We start from the raw sequence: 20,255 nt of genomic DNA on the forward strand, positions 1-20,255 counted from the left end.
TTCTATTCCCATCCTATTCATATATTTGTCCAGATGCCCCTTAAATGTCCCTATCGTCCCTGCCTCCACTACCTCCTCCGGTAGTGAGTTCCAGGCACCCACTACCCTCTGCGTAAAAAACTTGCCTCGTACATCTACTCTAAACTTTGCCCCTCTCACCTTAAACCTATGCCCCCTAGTAATTGACCCCTCTACCCTGGGGAAAAGCCTCTGACTATCCACTCTGTCAATGCCCCTCATAATTTTGTATACCTCTATCAGGTCGCCCCTCAACCTCCTTCGTTCCAGTGAGAACAAACCGAGTTTATTCAACCGCTCCTCATAGCTTATGCCCTCCATACCAGGCAACATTCTGGTAAATCTCTTCTGCACCCTCTCTAAAGCCTCCACATCCTTCTGGTAGTGTGGCGACCAGAATTGAACACTATACTCCAAGTGTGGCCTAACTAAGGTTCTATACAGCTGCAACATGACTTGCCAATTCTTATACTCAATGCCCCGGCCAATGAAGGCAAGCATGCCGTATGCCTTCTTGACTACCTTCTCCACCTGTGTAGCCCCTTTCAGTGATCTGTGGACCTGTACTCCTAGATCTCTTTGACTTTCAATACTCTTGAGGGTTCTACCATTCACTGTATATTCCCTACCTGCATTAGCCCTTCCAAAATGCATTACCTCACATTTGTCCAGGTTAAACTCCATCTGCCATCTCTCCGCCCAAGTCTCCAGACAATCTAAATCCTGCTGTATCCTCAGACAGTCCTCATCGCTATCCGCAATTCCACCAACCTTTGTGTCGTCTGCAAACTTACTAATCAGACCAGTTACATTTTCCTCCAAATCATTTATATATACTACAAAGAGCAAAGGTCCCAGCACTGATCCCTGTGGAACACCACTGGTCACAGCCCTCCAATTAGAAAAGCATCCCTCCATTGCTACCCTCTGCCTTCTATGGCCTAGCCAGTTCTGTATCCACCTTGCCAGTTCACCCCTGATCCCGTGTGACTTCACCTTTTGTACTAGTCTACCATGAGGGACCTTGTCAAAGGCCTTACTGAAGTCCATATAGACAACATCTACTGCCCTACCTGCATCAATCATCTTAGTGACCTCCTCGAAAAACTCTATCAAGTTAGTGAGACACGACCTCCCCTTCACAAAACCGTGCTGCCTCTCACTAATACGTCCATTTGCTTCCAAATGGGAGTAGATCCTGTCTCGAAGAATTCTCTCCAGTAATTTCCCTACCACTGAAGTAAGGCTCACCGGCCTGTAGTTCCCGGGATTATCCCTGCCACCCTTCTTAAACAGAGGAACAACATTGGCTATTCTCCAGTCCTCCGGGACATCCCCTGAAGACAGCGAGGATCCAAAGATTTCTGTCAAGGCCTCAGCAATTTCCTCTCCAGCCTCCTTCAGTATTCTGGGGTAGATCCCATCCGGCCCTGGGGACTTATCTACCTTAATATTTTTTAAGACACCCAACACCTCGTCTTTTTGGATCACAATGTGACCCAGGCTATCTACACCCCCTTCTCCAGACTCAACATCTACCAATTCCTTCTCTTTGGTGAATACTGATGCAAAGTATTCATTTAGTACCTCGCCCATTTCCTCTGGCTCCACACATAGATTCCCTTGCCTATCCTTCAGTGGGCCAACCCTTTCCCTGGCTACCCTCTTGCTTTTTATGTAAGTGTAAAAAGCCTTGGGATTTTCCTTAACCCTATTTGCCAATGCCTTTTCATGACCCCTTCTAGCCCTCCTGACTCCTTGCTTAAGTTCCTTCCTACTTTCCTTATATGCCACACAGGCTTCGTCTGTTCCCAGCCTTTTAGCCCTGACAAATGCCTCCTTTTTCTTTTTGACGAGGCCTACAATATCACTAGTCATCCAAGGTTCCCGAAAATTGCCGTATTTATCTTTCTTCCTCACAGGAACATGCCTGTCCTGTATTCCTTTCAACTGACACTTAAAAGCCTCCCACATGTCAGATGTTGATTTGCCCTCAAACATCCGCCCCCAATCTATGTTCTTCAGTTCCCGCCTAATATTGTTATAATTAGCCTTCCCCCAATTTAGCACATTCATCCTCGAACCACTCTTATCCTTGTCCACCAGTACTTTAAAACTTACTGAATTGTGGTCACTGTTACCGAAATGCTCCCCTACTGAAACATCTACCACCTGGCCGGGCTCATTCCCCAATACCAGGTCCAGTACCGCCCCTTCCCTAGTTGGACTGTCTACATATTGTTTGAAGAAGCCCTCCTGGATGCTCCTTACAAACTCCGCCCCGTCTAAGCCCCTGGCACTAAGTGAGTCCCAGTCAATATTGGGGAAGTTGAAGTCTCCCATCACCACAACCCTGTTGTTTTTACTCTTTTCCAAAATCTGTCTACCTATCTGCTCCTCTATCTCCCGCTGGCTGTTGGGAGGCCTGTAGTATACCCCCAACATTGTGACTGCACCCTTCTTATTCCTGATCTCTACCCATATAGCCTCACTGCCCTCTGAGGTGTCCTCTCGCTGTATAGCTGTGATACTCTCCTGAACAAGTAGCGCAACTCCGCCTCCCCTTTTACATCCCCCTCTATCCCGCCTGAAACATCTAAATCCTGGAACGTTTAGCTGCCAATCCTGCCCTTCCCTCAACCAGGTCTCTGTAATGGCAACAACATCATAGTTCCAAGTACTAATCCAAGCTCTAAGTTCATCTGCCTTACCCGTAATGCTCCTTGCATTAAAACATATGCACTTCAGGCCACCAGACCCGCTGTGTTCAGCAACTTCTCCCCGTCTGCGCTGCCTCAGAGCCACACTGTCCCTATTCCCTAGTTCTCCCTCAATGCTCTCACCTTCTGACCTATTGCTCCCGTGCCCACCCCCCTGCCATACTAGTTTAAACCCTCCCGTGTGACACTAGCAAACCTCGCGGCCAGGATATTTATGCCTCTCCGGTTTAGATGCAACCCGTCCATCTTATACAGGTCACACCTGCCCCGGAAGAGCTCCCAGTGGTCCAGATAACAGAAACCCTCCCTCCTACACCAGCTGTTTAGCCACGTGTTTGTATTTTTGGATTTCATGACTGTATTTTCTTCTTTTTTGTATCACTGCGCGCGGGTGTAGAGATTAAAGGAGCCAATGTGGTATATGTTTGGACAAGGGAAGGGACGGGACTTTCACTCGAAAGGAGGGCTCTTTGGGGTGTAGGTGGATATGCGGGGTTTGTGTGCTAAAAGGGGATCTTTGGGCTTTCCTGGGGCCGGGCAAGTGGGAAAGGGACCCGGGCGGGGGCCTCCACGCTGGCCGGTGTGTGCCGGCCAGTGAATGGGAGTGAGGTGGGGGGAGGGGCTGCGGCCATCGGAGCCTGGCCGAACAGGGTCCGAGTGGTCTAGCCGGGGTGGTAAGTTGGGGGGGGAAGGAACCGAGGTTGGGGGGAGGAGTTTTACAAGAGGCAGTGGACGGGAGGAGCTGGAGACCTGGGGTGGAGTGGGTGGGAGCTGTGTAAGATTAAAGGTGACTACGGGTAATCCCTGATTCCTTTTTGTCATTTGTTTATGTAAACATGCAGGTTGGGGGTTGGTGGGGAGATGGGATCGTTGTTATTATGGGGACTGACATATCTTGCTGATTATTGTTTATTGTTGATGGATGTAAATGTGGGAGAAAATGTGAAAATGGAGGAGAATTAAAAAAAATAATAAAGTTTTGTTTTAAAACACCAAATTCCTATTTCTTTGTGCAATCACTCCTGGTGCTTTTTGCACAGCCTTACAAAATAAACTAAAATATTGGGGTTTTGGTCCAGTACACAAGCGACTGCTGGGGTCTGGTCTGGGATTGTAATATAACAAATGTAGTTTCCTTTTAAAAATGATCATTGACAAAGATACAAACTTCTTCAAAAGAATGCTGTCAATTTATTCATCTCATTTATACTTTCCTTTCACTAGAACGTACATTAATACCGGATTGAGATGTGACATTGAATTACGTTCATTTGCTGCTGTGCTTTCCTGTCTCTTCCCCTATCCTCCCTCACTTCTTCTCAATCTGAGACCTCTCATTAATTCCCACCCTCTCTCATTCATGAGCTCTGGATAAACATTCCTGTCCACAACAATATGCTCAGAAAACCTTGAGATCAGAGATCTAACATTCCCATTGATTCCAGGCATTAATATATTTTGTTTGTTTATTTTTCACTTTAACCCATTGTAAAAGCTCCTGATGTTTTATCGTTTCAAAATGATTCCAAATTCAAACAGGATTTCTGCCGGACATCCTTCAAGGCTGAAGCTTATCATTTGAGAATCAAACATAAACCTTTTCACAGTTGTAATTTTACTGTTTAATTTTTATTCGTACAGAAGCTGGCAACATTTTAGATTAAATAACAATTGTTTCCAAACTTCTTCCTCAAATCAATTTACTTTTGAATTTTTGATGTTTATGTACAACACCATTCTTTAACAATGACCGGACGGTGTTTTGAGTGTCTGTCGTACTCTCAGCAGGGAGAGGGTACTGTTTCATGGGACACTGTGTCGGTCCGCTTATATCTTTGAGTTTGGACACGTCTCCATAACCATGTTTATGGATTGTGAATACACCCAGCACAGACTCGAGAACTGCCGGGACCTCAGGATCATCAGAGGTGACTGGTTCACACTCTGCTGCAAAGCCTGGGAAAACCTGGACCTCAGGATCATCAGAGGTGATTGGTCCACACTCTGCTGCAAAGCCTGGGAAAACCTGGAGCTCAGAATCATCAGCGGTGACTGGTTCACACTCTGCTGCAAAGCCTGGGAAAACCTGGACCTCAGGATCATCAGAGGTGATTGGTCCATACTCTGCTGCAAAGCCTGGGAAAACCTGGAGCTCAGAATCATCAGCGGTGACTGGTTCAAATTCTGCTGCAAAGCCTGGGAAAACCTGGAGCTCAGGATCATCAGAGGTGACTGGTTCACACTCTGCTGCAAAGCCTGGGAAAACCTGGAGCTCACCCTTCATGGGGTCAGGGTGAGGATCGTAGATGATGGTGGTCGGGGAGTCAGAGTCGGCTAATATTAATTGCTGATGGCCGCCATTGCGGGAATGGTGAAGCAACTCATTCCAGGGCATCGTTATAATGTTATAAATGCTCAACATGCTACAGACTCATGGCTGGAGCCCTTTCAGAAAGAGAGTCTTGAAGCTCAGGGAGTGAGAATGGTTTACCAGTCCCAGAGGACAGACAGACAGATGCTGCAGAGTGAGAACTGGTCTCTGTAGCTGGTGGCGGCCGTCTCCTCTGAATTTTTAACTGGCAGAAGCCAATGTGTTGGTGTTGGGCTGAAGCTCATCTTCCTGGCAAAGTGGTATTTTTCCTTGCGAAAGCCAGTTTTAACCTTTACAGAGTCAAACCACAGATAGTTGGTTTACTATGGGTCATGAGATCCAATTGTATTCAGGTTAGAAATGACTTTTTCAGGGCCTGTGGGAGAGACATATCCTTAGAATACAGACATATCCTGTGTTTGTCGGCCAGCAAGCTACTCTGGAATCTGTCTTCATAAGACCATAAGACGTAGGAGCAGAATTAGGCCATTTGGCCTGTCGAGTCTGCCCCATTCTCCTGCCTTCTCCCCATAACCCCTGATCCCCTTATTAATGAAGTACCTAGCGATCTCTGTCTTAAAGAGACTCAGTGATTTGGCCTCCACAGCCTTTTGCAGCAAAGAGTTCCACAGATTCACCACCCTCTGGCTGAAGAAACTCCTCCAAATCTCGAAGGATCATCCCTTCAGTCTGAGGCTGTGCCCTCACGTTCTAGTTTTTCCTACCAGTGGAAACATCCTCTCCCCCTCCACTCTACCGAGGCCTCTCAGTATCCTGTAAGTTTCAATAGGATCCCGCTTCATCCTTCTAAACTCCAATGAGTAACACCCAGAGTCCTCAGCAGCTCCTCATATGACAAGCTCTTCTGGAGAGTGAGAGAGAGAGAGCTATTTCAATAATATTCAATAACGTTCTGAAGATTTTATAAGATTATTAGACGGTGATTTCTTACAGTCCAGTACTTGAATTGAGCGTGTCTCCATTCCTGTCCTCGGGGGTTTCTGTACCAGACGGCAGGGGTAACTTTTGGAGACTCTCGATTCTCCACCAATTTCCATTCTCCTTCTTCCTGCTGGATAATGGAGGTGTTGCTGTGTGTAATGTACAAACCAGTAAGAATTGTCAGCAATGATCAATCAGCACTTTCTAATTGGAGATGGTCATCAGTATAATCTTCCAAATCTTGGATTATAAATGTATCAAAGATCAATTTTACAAGTGAAGTAAAAGTTCATCAAAACCTATTTCTGATGAGTGTTCCTGAATTATGGGGAAGGTCACAGACAGCGGAACTGCAGCCCCAGGAACACAACCAGCCCAGTTACTGAGAGTATTAAAACAGCAGAAACAAACATGAACTGTCAGAATGAGCATGTTTCAGTGCTGGATGTGATTAAGAGAAGAATCCAATCTCTACAATCACTTGTGAATTTGTTGGTGCGCCAAAAGGTTGGACGAATTAATGAAACTCTTCCCACACTCGGAGCAGGTGAATGGTCTCTCTCCAGTGTGAACTCGCTGGTGTGTCAGCAGGTTAGATGACTTTGTGAATCCCTTCCCACACTCGGGGCAGGTGGTCTCTCTCCGGTATGAACACGTTGGTGTGAAATGAGGTGTGATGAACTCCTGAACCTCTTTCCACAGTATGTGCAGCTGAATGGTCTCTCCTCAGTGTGAGTTCGTTGGTGTGACAGGAGGCAGGATGAATCAGTAAATCCTTTCCCACACAAGGAGAAGGTGAAAGGCCTCTCCCCTGTGTGAACCCGGCGGTGTGTAATGAGGGTGCCTGACTGCCTGAAGCTCTTTCCACAGAAAGTGCAGCTGAATGGCTTCTCCTGAGTGTGAATGAGCTGGTGTGACTGGAGACTGGATAACTCGGTGAATCCCTTGCAACACACAGAGCAGGTGAATGGTCTCTCCCCAGTGTGACTGCGTCGGTGAGCTTCTAGCATGGATGGGCATTTGAATCCCGTCACACAGTCCCGACATTTCCACGGTTTCTCCATGGTGCAGTTGTCCTTGTGTCTGTCCAGGTTGGATGATCAGTTGTCCCATCCACACACAGAACACGTGTGTGGTTTCTCCTCACTGTGAATGGTGTGATGTTTTGTCAGGCTGTGTAACTGGTAAAAGCTCTTTTCACAGTACGTTCACTGGAACACACTCACTCACGTGTGTGTGCGTCTTGATGCTTTTCCTGCTACATTGATATTTTAAATATTTTTTTCAGATAGAACAATTGTTTTTCATTCCACATTGAAAAGCTGATGATATTCAGGTCCTGATGGAATCTCTTTCAGAGATTGTTTTGTTTTAGTTTCCTCGCTCAGTCTATAAAAGGAATTTACAAAACTCATCATTGACAGTCCAGCATAGGATAGAAATTTTGAAGAGAAAATTCTCGTTTCTCTGTAACATTTTTCCCTCTCTTGTTCCCCCAAAGCTGTCAATCCCCGTCCCACACACACTCTCTCCTCCCTGGGCTGAAATCCAAACCCATCTCACTATCTGCACCATTTCTTTCCTCCACTCCCAGTTTTCTCCCTCCCTCTCCTCTGCCTGGGTTCAGTTCTCCAACTCCTGTCTGCAGACTGACAATAAAATCAATGGGTCTTATTGGGGGTTTGGGGCCTCCAGCGGGTGTTTGTGAATCCTCCCCGCCCACCTGCCAGGGTTTCCTTCCTTACCAGAGATCAGAGTCCACATTGATTTGAGTGCAAAGTGTAAGCTCTTATTTCTTGTCCCCCTCCCCCATCCTCTGATGTGAACCATCCTCCAGTGTCTGAAGCAGGATGGTGCCCGTTAACCTGGACCTGTTCCCGGGGGGGGAGTCCCGCGGAAGTTGAAGCTTCATTCAAGAACTCTTAACAGGAACAATAAAATTCTGAACTTTTACTTCAGTCTTAAATTGACGTTTGATCCAAAATCTACAATTGAGAGTTTGAAAGATTCCACTGATTAACCTCTCCAATTAGAAAGTGCTGATTAATCCTTACTGACAATTGCTACTCACATATTCCTCACAGTAACATGTCCATTGTGAAATTACATTATCAAGGAGCATTGAACTAAACTGTGAAATATTTCACAGGCACATCAATAAAAACTTCATCAATCAACATTGATATTGATGAAACTTGGAAGTCACTGAGTTCAATGATTTCTGACGCAGCAGCAGCAGCCAGGGTTATGGGGATAGAGCGGGTGAGTGGGCCGAGGTTGAGTGCTCTTTCACAGGGTCACTGCAGACTCGATGGGCCAAATGGCCTCCTTCTGCACTGTAAATATCCTACAGGATTCTATGGTAAAGGTGGAACCCACAACAAAGACTGGTTTGAGGGCCACTCAGCAGAGTTGAACCTGTCACTGAAGCAAAAAGAAAATCCGACCTGATGTACAACATAAACCCAACACCGAGAACAAGGCATCACTTGAAAGCAGCCAAGACAGTTGTGTGAAAGACGGAGAGATCGTGCAAATAAACACTGGACAGCCAACGTCAGTAATTCCACACTGCCTGTGATAACAGAAATCTATGTGCTGTGTGTGATGTGAAGAAGAGGGCTCTGGGTCTGACCATCACCAAAGTTGTTCCCCTGAAATCCCAGATGGTGACATCCTGACAGATGTAAACAGATGTCCCGCTGGGTTGAACATGACGGACATCTCCCAGTCGCTGTTTGACTTTCCTGCGGCTTCCTGTCATGGTTCAGTTGGACAAGGCCATCGATTGCTCAACAAGCAGAAAGGTGCCCGGCAAGGATCGAATTCCAGCTGAACTGCTCAAACACAAAGTCCCATCGACTGTCACACCTTCACCACCTCCACCCCGGTTGGGAAGCCGGAATCATTCCATGTGCATGATGCCAAAATCATCACAACCGATAAAAACAGCAGTGACAGAGGAAATTGCAGCAACTACAGGGATGTCTCACTCCTTAGCATCACCGGGAAGACCTTCATTAGGGTCAAGTTTAAAAGATTCATCTACCTGCAGACTGAGTTTATCCAGAAGCACAGTGCGGTTTCTGTGCTGACAGATCTACAGTGAACATGATCTCTCCACACACCAGCTAATAATAATCTGTATCGTCACAAGAAGGCTTTAACACTGGGCAATGAAGTTTATGTGAAAAGCCCCTAGTCGCCACATTATGTTATGCTGCAACTGTATAAGGCCAAATCTGGAGTATTGTGTTCAGTTTTGGTCTCGTTACCTGAGAAAGGATGTACTTGTGAAACCCAGTGAAGCAGTTGAGGCTCCTTCATTAAATGTTTTCAAGATAAAGAGAGATCGTTTTTTGAGGAATAAAGGGTTATGATGTTCGGGCCGGAAAGTGGAGTTCAGTCCACAAAAGATCAGCCATGATCTCATTGAATGGTGGAGCAGGCTCGAAGGGCCAGATGCCCTACTCCTGCTCTTAGTTCTTCTGTTGCTTTATAGTCTGTGTTGTTCTGAATGATGACATTATTAACCTTCTCCCTAACCTGTCCTGACCCTTCTGCCCATTCACCAACTGAAATCAGGGACTCCTTGTTCTCATGGTGACATTCCCTGTCTGCGAGTTATTCCTTTAAATCAGCATTATTTCATCATGTTGCCACACTTCTAACAAATGTTGAAATGTTTGCTCCACACACAGGGTTTCATCTGTTTAAAGCCACAAACAGAAAGGTCCAGTTTTCTCCTGGAGTTTGAGACAAATCAGCTTGCGAAATAATGCAGAGTTTCAGCCAATAAGGGAGTTCTGGGCTCAGCCCCGCCCCTCATTCACTCTCATTGGTTGGAGGACCAGCTGCTTCTGCTTGGTCCTCCAGGCTCGCCCCCTCTTCCCATTGGTCCTGAGCTGCCGTCAATCACTCCGCGGGTATTGTAATCTGGAGAATGTGCAGTGCCAATACTGGAGCGATGTTCTTGGGATGAAATTCTTTGCAGTTCAGAATTAGAAATGATGTGGAGATGCCTGCATTGGACTGGGGTGGGCGCAATAAGAAGTCTTACAACACCAGGTTAAAGTCCAACAGGTTTGTTTTGAATTACTAGCTTTCAGAGCCCTGTTCCTTCACCTGAGGAAGGAGCAGCGCTCTGAAAGCTAGTGATTCGAAACAAACCTGTTGGACTTTAACCTGGTGTTGTCAGACTTCCTACAGAATTAGAAACTGCAGGCGAGCGGGGAGCGATAGTACTGGTGGGTGGTTTGGGAGGCTTCATAAACACCCGGTGTAGGCCCAGAATGAAAAGCTACCGATCCGCGTTTGCAAACAATCACTGTGCTCCTGCGCTGCCACTTCAACTGTCCCTTCAATACGATTCTCTGACGAAAGGCCCAGGTTAATGGCTGCCATCTTGCTGAGGGCGATATGCTGCAGTGTGCATGCGCAGTCATTGCTGAGGGAGTCTGAATGCGATCTAAGCCCCGCCCACTCGGTGCTCCAAGCCCCGCCCCATGACAGGAACATAGTTTCACCTCCAAGGTAGGAATTTGTTATTTATTCTTTCATGGGATGTGGCGAGGCCAACATTTATTGCCCATCCCTAATTGGCCTTGAGAAGGTGGTGAGCTGCTTTCTTGAACCGCTGGAGTCCGTGTGGTATAGATACACCCACTATGCTGTTCCTGAGGGAATTCCAGGAGTTTGACCCAGTGACAATAAAGGGACAGTCGAAGGGGCAGCATGGGAGCACAGTGGTTAGCACTGCTGCCTCACAACACTTGGGGATCCGGGTGCAATTCCAGCCTTGGGTGACTCTCGTCCTTTGCAGCCTCTTTAAATCTACTTCAGATATTACTTCCCTACCTGTATGAGTAATACATTCAATCCCGTCATCCAACACATTCATGTTGATTGTAAATGGTTGGGAGCCCAGCATTGATCCTGGTGACATTCCACTTGTCACATCTGACCCACCCAGAATTTACTCATTTATACCTACTGGCTGCTTCCTGAAAGCCAACTAATCATCTATCCATGCTGATATGATGCTCTTATTACACAATGAGCTCTTATTTTGTGCAATAACCTTTGACGTGGCACCTTCGGAAATACCTTCTGGAAATCCAGATAAAGCACATCCACAGGTTCCCCTTTATTTTATTTTTAAAAATTTTTTTAAATTCTCCATTTTCACATTTTCTCCCACATTTACATCCATCAACAATAAACAATAATCAGCAAGATATGTCAGTCCCCATAATAACAACAATGATCCCATCTCCCCACCAACCCCCAAACCTCAACCCGCATGTTTACATAAATAAATGACAAAAAGGAATCAGGGATTACCCGTAGTCACCCTTAATCTTACACAGCTCTCCCCCCCCCCCCACCCCACCCCCACCCCCCATACCAGGTCTCCAGCTCCTCCCGTCCACTGCCTCTTGTAAAACTCCTCCCCCCAACCTCGGTTCCTTCCCCCCCAACTTTCCACCCCGGCTAGACCACTCGGACCCTGTTCTGCCAGGCTCCGATGGCCGCAGCCACTCCCCCCACCTCACTCCCATTCACTGGCCGGCACACACCGGCCAGCGTGGAGGCCCCCGCCCGGGTCCCTTTCCCACTTGCCCAGCCCCAGGAAAGCCCAAAGATCCCCTTTTAGCACACAAACCCAGCATATCCACCTACACCCCAAAGAACTCTCATTTCGAGTGAAAGTCCCATCCCTTCCCTTGTCCAAACATATACCACCTTGGCTCCTTTAATCTCTACACCCGCGCGCAGTGAAACAAAAAAGAAGAAAATACAGTCATGAGGTTACATCGGCACATGGCCATTCCTCAATTTGTCAGTTCTGCCACAGTCCTTCTGCTTTCGCAAACTCCTCCGCTGCTTCCGCCGGTCCAAAATAAAAGTCCCTGAGCTTGTAAGTCATCCTCAGCTTCGCTGGATATACAATGCCGCACCGCACCTTGCTAATGTACAGTGCCCTCTTCACCCGGTTGAAGGCAGCCCGCCTCCTTGCCAGCTCCACCGTAAAGTCCTGGTATACACGTATACCAGCTCCAGCCCACTGCACCACCCGCTTCTGCTTGGCCCAGCTCAGGACCTTTTCCTTCACCCTGTACCTACGGAAGCAGAGTCACTGCCCTTGGCGGCTCGCTCGCCTTTGGTACAGGCCTCCACGACCGATGAGCCCGATCCAGTTCATATCGGGAGGGATCCTCCCCCTCCCCCAATAGCTTTGCCAGCATCGCGGCAAAATACTCAGTCGGCTTCGGTCCTTCAACTCCTTCGAGGAGCCCCACAATCCTCAAGTTCTGTCGCCTGGATCTATTTTCCAGGTCTTCCATTTTTCCTCGCAGATCCTTGTTAGTATCCATCACCTTCCGCATCTCTTTCCCCATCGAGGCAAGTTGATCACCGTGCTGCAATAACGTCTCCTTCCAGGTTCCCCTTTATTGACATCCCTTGTTACTTCCTCGGAGAACTTTGATAAATTAGTCATGATTGATTCCCTGAACCTCATTTTCAAACTATGTATCAAAAGAAAAAATCAAATTTTCTCTACACCAGGAAAAGTCCAGCAAATTAATGTATTTTCTGGTTGAAAGTTTATTGATGAAACAGAACATGGTTAAAAAAACTAACAGAATTACTTGAGGATCAAAGACAGCCGAGTAAAAGGATGTTCACAATGTTCTGGTCCCAAATTGTTTTCCTTCAGCTCCTCTGTACCCGTTTCTGTGACTCTGCACTTTGGACACAGGGGCAGTGAACCCTGGGGGTCACATCACCATCAGCCCCTGTCACCCCCCACCCCTGATTAGTTGGAGATCCATTTCTCAGTCAGGCCTCCAGCACCTTCCTGTCTCTATTAGTGAACAGGCCCCATTATTCTCAGCTAAATTCAGCCCTCAGTTCCATCACCGGGCTGTCATTGACACGAGCAACAAAGACAGAAAGGTGCACGAGGGAAGTCAGAATTTGTGGACTGGAACCTCCATAAAGGTCAGCAACTTCTTTAAAAAAAATTGAATTCCCAGTCAACAAATTAAAGAATCACACGGCGGGACTTCAAGTTTTATGACTTTTAATGCAACAAACAAATTAGAAGCTACTCTAACCTACGCACAGAATTTGCTCTTTTTTCATAATAATAATCTTTATTATTGTCACAAGTAGGCTGACATTAACACTGCAATGAAGTTGCTGTGAAAATCCCCTAGTTGCCACAGTCCGGCGCCTGTTCGGGTACACAAGAGGGAGAATTCAGGATGCCAAATTCATCTAACAAGCACATCTTTCGGGACTTGTGGGAGGAAACCGGAGCACCCGGAGGAAATCCACACAGACACGGGGAGAACGTGTGTTGAAGTCAATAATTTCCTGCTTCTGGACTGGAGTAGAAAGATTCAACAATGCTCGTTAAGGCAAAATAACAAGGCTTTATTTACGAAAAGACTGCATGCAGTAATGGCTGAAACTTGAGGTCAGAGAGCAGTTAGTACCAATGCTGATTCCTTCCCAAGTCCATGCTTTTACAGGAAATCAGTTGAGTATTTATACATTATCATTATCAAGATTGCATGACTACAGCTTAGTCAGGAATTCGATCGGAAGTAGAAACGGAAGCAATGTCATGAAACATTGCTGCCCTTCTCGGACTCTTTGTCTCATCACTCATACCATTATCTTGTCCTTTGATGGAACATTAAAAGGTCGGAGGAGACTCATCCATTCCTTATCTTTTCTTATTCATACCGCCCTGGGTTATGATGAGTGAGCTTTATCAGGAGTTGCAGAGATCAGGCATTTTGGAATAGCTTGACCTTCTCTGATCTTATTCATGCTTTAGGTCAGTTTTTCTTACATTGTACCGAATAGTTTGACCAGTCTTCCCATCATGCCATTACTTTATTCGTACAACATCACATTCCCTCCTTTTGTCATATCATGACAACTAGTTAAATAGGGATATCCATGACTCGATTGAAAATGCATTTACACAAGCAACCAAGCAATCCTATCCCTAGTAGCATTAGTAGTAGTAGAATGAAGGCCTTAAAGATCCAATCAAATAATCCGTGACTCAACCATCCTAGCCACCCCGGCGGGTTATAATCATGAAATTCACTGCCAATCTCTTGAATTTGATCAGCCTGTCTCTTAATATGGTCGGCCAGGTTAGTGATATTTTAGGAGCCATCTGGAATATAAGTACAGCACTCCTGACCTGCAAGAGCGCACGTTCCTCCCTGCGAAGCTAACAGATAATCCAAAGCCAGTCGATTTTGTAATGCCACGTTCCGGACAGCCACCAGCTCAGTTGAGACGTCGGCCAATGCCTGTCCAGTTTCCCTGGCTTCTGCTGACGTTACGTTCGCCAGTTGTTCCAATGCTGAGGCCATGTGGATCAGTTCGTTGGCTGCCTTGCCCGTTCCATACATGGAAAGGCCCCTTACAGTGGAAAGGCCATCATGAAGAACTGTTCCATTTTAGTAATAGTTCTTTTGGCTCGCGAGGGGTAATGCTTAAGGGTGGGTAGGTGATGCATTTAGGGTACGGCATATCCCAGTTAACAGGATCCTGTCCAATCAATAGGGAGCCACGGGTATGCTTTAGTGCCGCATATGAAATATGTTCCATTATAGGCTGTAAAATCATCAGCTAATGTCATCCAGGGGATTGGGGATATCTGTCCCCATGAACTATTAGAGGTTATATTCCATACCCTGGACCAATCACAGTTAAACATGCCCTTGTTGGATATGCCTGGTACCGGTCCTTGTCAGTCAACTGTAAGGTTGCACCTACTTTGCCCCATCAACTTTCCTTTCCTTGATTTATTAAAACACATGGAACCTTGAACATCATTCGAGTGGATGGTGAGGGAGGGTGGAGTTAAGGCATGATTATAAGCAGGTTGATACGAAGCCGAAAATTTAGTCATGTCATAGCCAGCAGATCTCCATATTTCCATATCTCCCCTGATCCGTTTGATTTTGTCGTAAAATCCATTCAACTGTCTCTACGAAATGAAAGGGGAGGGATTGGATGGGGATGTGGGTACAAACCCAACACTTGCTTACATTAAATTTTTCAGCATTAAGATATGACATGTATAAATAGGTATTGGCATGCAGTTCCCAGGTAGTTCGATTTTTACTACCGAGTGGCCATTAAGGCTAAATAGTCCAGAATCCAAAAATCATAATGAAGATCTTCATCCTGTGTTGTCATCTGGGTTGGAGACTATCTTCTTGCAATCGGATAATGTATCCAACTTGAACGTCCTTCAAGCTTGACAGAAGTCGGTGTAGTCAGTAGTACGAGGAAGGGTCCGCTCCAGCGTTGTCCCAGTTTCTTTCTGTCCCAGTTCTTCACTAATACGTAGTCTCCGGGTTCGATCACTGGATATCGAGGGACGGCTGTCCCTGCTGGCACTGGGAGATGTGCCTGTTTCACCTGTGAGTGGAGAAACTTCAGAGAAAATGTTAATTGCTTCAAATAGTTCTGCATCTGTTCCCCCATCACATGGAGGTCTACTCCCTCCAGGGGTTTTTCATGGGCATCCCAGGGAGTCCTCATTGGCTGACCATAGACTATCTCGGCAGCTGACAGTACGGTCTGCGAATGTAGAGTCACTTGCATATGAAACAGCGCCAAGGGTAATACCTTTAGCCAATTTAACCCAGTTTCTTCAGTCAATTTAGATAATTTTTCTTTTAAAGTCCCGTTGGCTCTTTCCACAATTCCTGCTGCCTGCGGGTGATACGCGCAGTGCAGTTGCTGTTTAATTACGAGTGCATCGCACAATTCAGTATTGATCCGAGCCACAAAATGTGGTCCATTGTCTGAGCTCACCATTTTGGGTACCCCGAAACGAGGAATAACTTCTGTTAACAACAACTTCACCACCGTATGTGCAGTACAATTCGTGGTGGGGAAGGCTTCAATCCATTTACTAAACACATCGATTATTACTAAACAGTATTTGTAGCACTGTACTTTTGGTAATTCAATAAAATCAAGCTGCATACAGGCAAAAGGGCCATCTGGCAAGGGAGTGGTTCCTGGAGGGCATTTAATGCCTTTACCCTTATTATGTTTCATGCAAATGAGGCATCGATCCAGCCACGTTTGCGCTGCTGTATTCAAATCTGGGTGCCACCAAGTTTTCAGGAGTAGCTGTACCATTCCCTCTTTGCCAAGGTGGGTACAAGAATGCAAATAAACAATAAGCACCGGCAATAAAGAATTCGGAATACAAACTTGACCAACTGGAGTAAGCCAGAAGTCCAGTGTCAATGAGTGCGAACACCTCATTGACTTCCATAGTGCACGTTCAGAATCAGAGGCATCCCTCTGTAAATTTTGAACATCAGTTATGTCTGGCATGCCCTTCGTTCCTAATGCAGGTACCTGATTTAGAGCCCGATTAGCCCCGCTGGGAACAATCAAAGAGGCTGATGTAGCCGCTGCCTTAGCAGCTGAATCAGCACGGTCATTCCCTAATTGAACAATGTGTCCCCCATTGTGTGCGCAGCACATTTAATAATTGCCAATTGTTGAGGAAGCTGAATAGCATCGAGGAGATTTTTAACCCAAGAGCATTTTGAATGGGAGCTCCCGCAGAGGTGAGAAAGCCTTGTTGTTGCCAGAGGCGGCCAAAATCGTGGGTCACCTGGAATCGATGTAAACGTTTGCACTTTTATCTGCGGCCAAAATACATGCTCGAGTAAGGGCGAATAGCTCGGCTTTTTGTGCAGAGACAGGGGTCTGGAAGGCAGCTGCTTCCCGAACTTCAGTGTCTGTTACAACGGCATATCCCGACTGTGGGATGCCAGTGAGAGAAATGGAGGAACTGCCATCAACATAAAAAATGAGATCTGGATTTTCAATAGGCCGATACGTTAAATCCGGGTGAGGCGCGGTAAGGAAGTGATTCCTAAGCAAACAATCGTGCGGTGGGTCAGCAAGGTTATCGGGGGGCTGTTCGAGGAACACAGCAGGATTTAAGGTAGAACAGTAATGAAAAGAAAGGTAGGGGTTCTGCAAAAGTGAAACCTCATAACGGCTCAAGCGGGCTTGAGTCAGATGCTGGGTTTGCTGAGACGTTAGGAGAGCCACAATAGAGTGCGAGGTATGCACTTGTACTGGCTGGTGAAGGGTCAAATTAGAGGCTGCCTGCGCTAACAAATGGACAGCCGTAAGAATTTGGGTGCAGGGAGGTAGACCACAAGCTACAGGATCCAATTTAGTAGAATAGTAGGCGAACGGGCGACGCCGGTCACTGTGCTCTTGTGTCAGAACACCAGTGGCACATTCATCAAGAACATTAACGTACGACTGAAAGGGTCTGTCATACGTAGGTCGTCCTAACGCTGGGGCGGTAGCCAGGGCGTCTTTGAGAGTAACAAAAGATTGCTTTGCTGAATCGGGTAGTTCAAACTTAAGAGGAGCATTTTGAGAGGAGTACGGAGTCAATTGTTTAGTATGGACAGTAACATTCAGAATCCTTTGTCCAGTGTCACAAACCTGCTGACCTGTTGATCTTCTCGGACTCTTTGTCTCATCCCTCATACCATTACCTTGTCCTTTGATAGAACATTAAAAGGTCAGAGAAGACTCATCCATTCCTTATCTTGTCTTATTCATACCGCCCTGGGTTATGATGAGTTAGCCTTATCAGAAATTCCAGAGGTCAGGCATTTTGGAATAGCTAGATTAGCATTCCTTACAAAGGGCTCTGGTACATTGAAGTGGCTAGGTCAGCTTTTCTTACATTGTACCGAATAGTTGACCAGTTTTCCCATCATGCCATTACTTAATTCGTACAACATCACACTGGTAAATCTCTTCTGCACCCTCTCTAAAGCCTCCACATCCTTCTGGTAGTGTGGCGACCAGAATTGAACACTATACTCCAAGTGTGTCCTAACTAAGGTTCTATGCAGCTGCAACGACTTGCCATTTCTTATACTCAATGCCCCGGCCAATGAAGGCAAGCATGCCATATGCCTTCTTGACTACCTTCTCCACCTGTGTTGCCCCTTTCAGTGACCTGTGGACCTGTACACCTAGATCTCTCTGACTCTCAATACTCTTGAGGGTTCTACCATTCACTGTATATTCCCTACCTGCATTAGACCTTCCAAAATGCATTACCTCACATTTGTCCGGATTAAACTCCATCTGCCATCTCTCCGCCCAAGTCTCCAAACGATCTAAATCCTGCTGTATCCTCTGACAGTCCTCATCGCTATCCGCAATGCCACCAACCTTTGTATTGTCTGCAAACTTACTAATCAGACCAGTTACATTTTCCTCCAAATCATTTGTATATACATTATGAACATCAAAGGTCCCAGCACTGATCCCTGTGGAACACCACTAGTCACAGCCCTCCAATCAGAAAAGCACCTTCCATTGCTACTCTCTGGCTTCTATGGCCTAGCCAGTTCTGTGTCCATCTTGCCAGCTCAACTCTGATCCCGTGTGATCAGGGGTGAGCTGGCAACATTTAAAGGTCCATTGGCCTTGGGTGGGAATTTCCGGTGATGGGTTAGGGGGGGGGGGGGGCGGGGGGGGGGGGGGGGGGGGGGCATGACCAGAAAGTCCTTCCTGTTATCTTTCAAGATAGACTTCTTGGGAATGGGAAATGTGAGAGTTATCTGCAAACTGATTGGAAATACCTGGACTTGTGTCTCTGACACAACAAGACCAGATTACGTGAATATTGAATTGGATAAAGTTTCTCCAGGGCTCCGGAATAAGATAGAATGATCATTAATGGGCTGTCCCACTGAGAATAAAAGAGAAAAGTCACACCATCAAATGGGAATTGGAATTATTCAGCCTGGGGCAGGCAAATGGTTTCTCCCCAGTGTGAACTCGCTGGTGTAGCAGAAAGCTGGATAACTGAGTGAATCTCTTCCCATACTCAGAGCAGGGGTACGGCCTCTCCCCGGTGTGAACTCGCTGGTGTGTCAGCAGATTTTCTTTTCTTTTCAAGCTCTTCTCACAGTCGGAACAATTAAAAGGTCTGGTGTCAGAGTGAACAAGTTGGTGTGTAGTGAGGTGGGTTAGTCGAATGAACCACTTCCCACACTCGGAGCAGGTGAATGGTCTTTCCCCGGGGGTGTGACTGCGCTGATGAATATCCAGCACAAACGGGGATAGGAATCCCTTCCCAGTCCCCACATTTCCACGGTTTGTCCTTGTGTCTCTCCAGGTTGGACAATCGGTTGAAAACCCGTCCACACACAGAACACGTGTACGGATCCTCCCCGCTGTGAATGGTGCGATTTATTTTCAGGCTGTGTAACTGGTTAAAGCTCTTCGCACAGTCAGTTCACTGCAACACTCTCAGTCCGTTGTGTGCGCGTCTCGGTGCTTTCCCAGGCACATCGGTGTTTGAAATCTTTTCCCACAGAGAGAACAGACAAACATTTCTCCGTCCACATTCAAAGGCTAATGATATTCAGGTCCTGATGAATTGAGTGACTGTCAGATCTTGATCTGGTGTTTGATTTGAGTTTCCTCTCTGTCAATCCACTCCTTGTAACCCTATAAAACCAATTTGCACAGGTTAGTCCAGGACAGAAACTTAGAACAGATAATTCCAGTTCCCTGGATTTAATTATTGCTCTCGTTTCCCAAAGCTGCAAATCCCAGTCCCACACTCATGCTAACTATTCCCACAAACTCACCACAATGATTTCACTGTCACCAATACTGAGATGAACATTGAATTCCAGACACTTAATTGAATTTACATGCCACCAATTGCCACGATGGGATTTGAACCCTTAAGTCCCCAGAACACAAGCTTGTATCTGTGGTTTGCTGGTATAGTGAACCCCCATGGAGAGTGGTACTGACCTGGAACTCAGTGCTTACACTCAAAGACCAATAATATCCAGGTTCTGATTAATGAAGTGACTCTCTCAGGTCTCAATGTCTTGTTTGATTTCACTTTGCTGTGTTTAAATCCTCCCCTTGTAACCCCCTGTAAAAGGAGTTTCCAGAATCCATCACTGTCAGTCCTGCTGAGTGGACAGGGCTCACCGCGCATGCGCCCTGCTGCACACTGCCCCCTATGAGAATAGTACGAAGTCTTACAACACCAGGTTAAAGTCCAACAGGTTTGTTTCGATGTCACTAGCTTTCGGAGCGCTGCTCCTTCCTCAGGTGAATGAAGAGGT

General features: G+C 46.5%; 1 protein-coding gene and 1 long non-coding RNA gene across 2 annotated transcripts in view; both read right to left on the minus strand.

Moving 5' to 3' along the window:
* Positions 1–20,255, minus strand: part of LOC140421804 (uncharacterized) — a 314,633-nt gene that overhangs the window by 105,641 nt on the left and 188,737 nt on the right. The gene's annotated exons all lie outside the window — the stretch shown is intronic.
* Positions 13,474–19,613, minus strand: LOC140419694 (uncharacterized). Its single transcript, XR_011945982.1, has 2 exons — positions 18,880–19,613; positions 13,474–15,528 (listed from the first exon to the last, which is right to left on the minus strand). It is a non-coding gene; the product is annotated as an uncharacterized lncRNA (long non-coding RNA).

Source organism: Scyliorhinus torazame, chromosome 5 (assembly GCF_047496885.1).
Source record: "Scyliorhinus torazame isolate Kashiwa2021f chromosome 5, sScyTor2.1, whole genome shotgun sequence".
In the NCBI taxonomy this organism is placed as follows: Eukaryota; Metazoa; Chordata; class Chondrichthyes; order Carcharhiniformes; family Scyliorhinidae; genus Scyliorhinus; species Scyliorhinus torazame.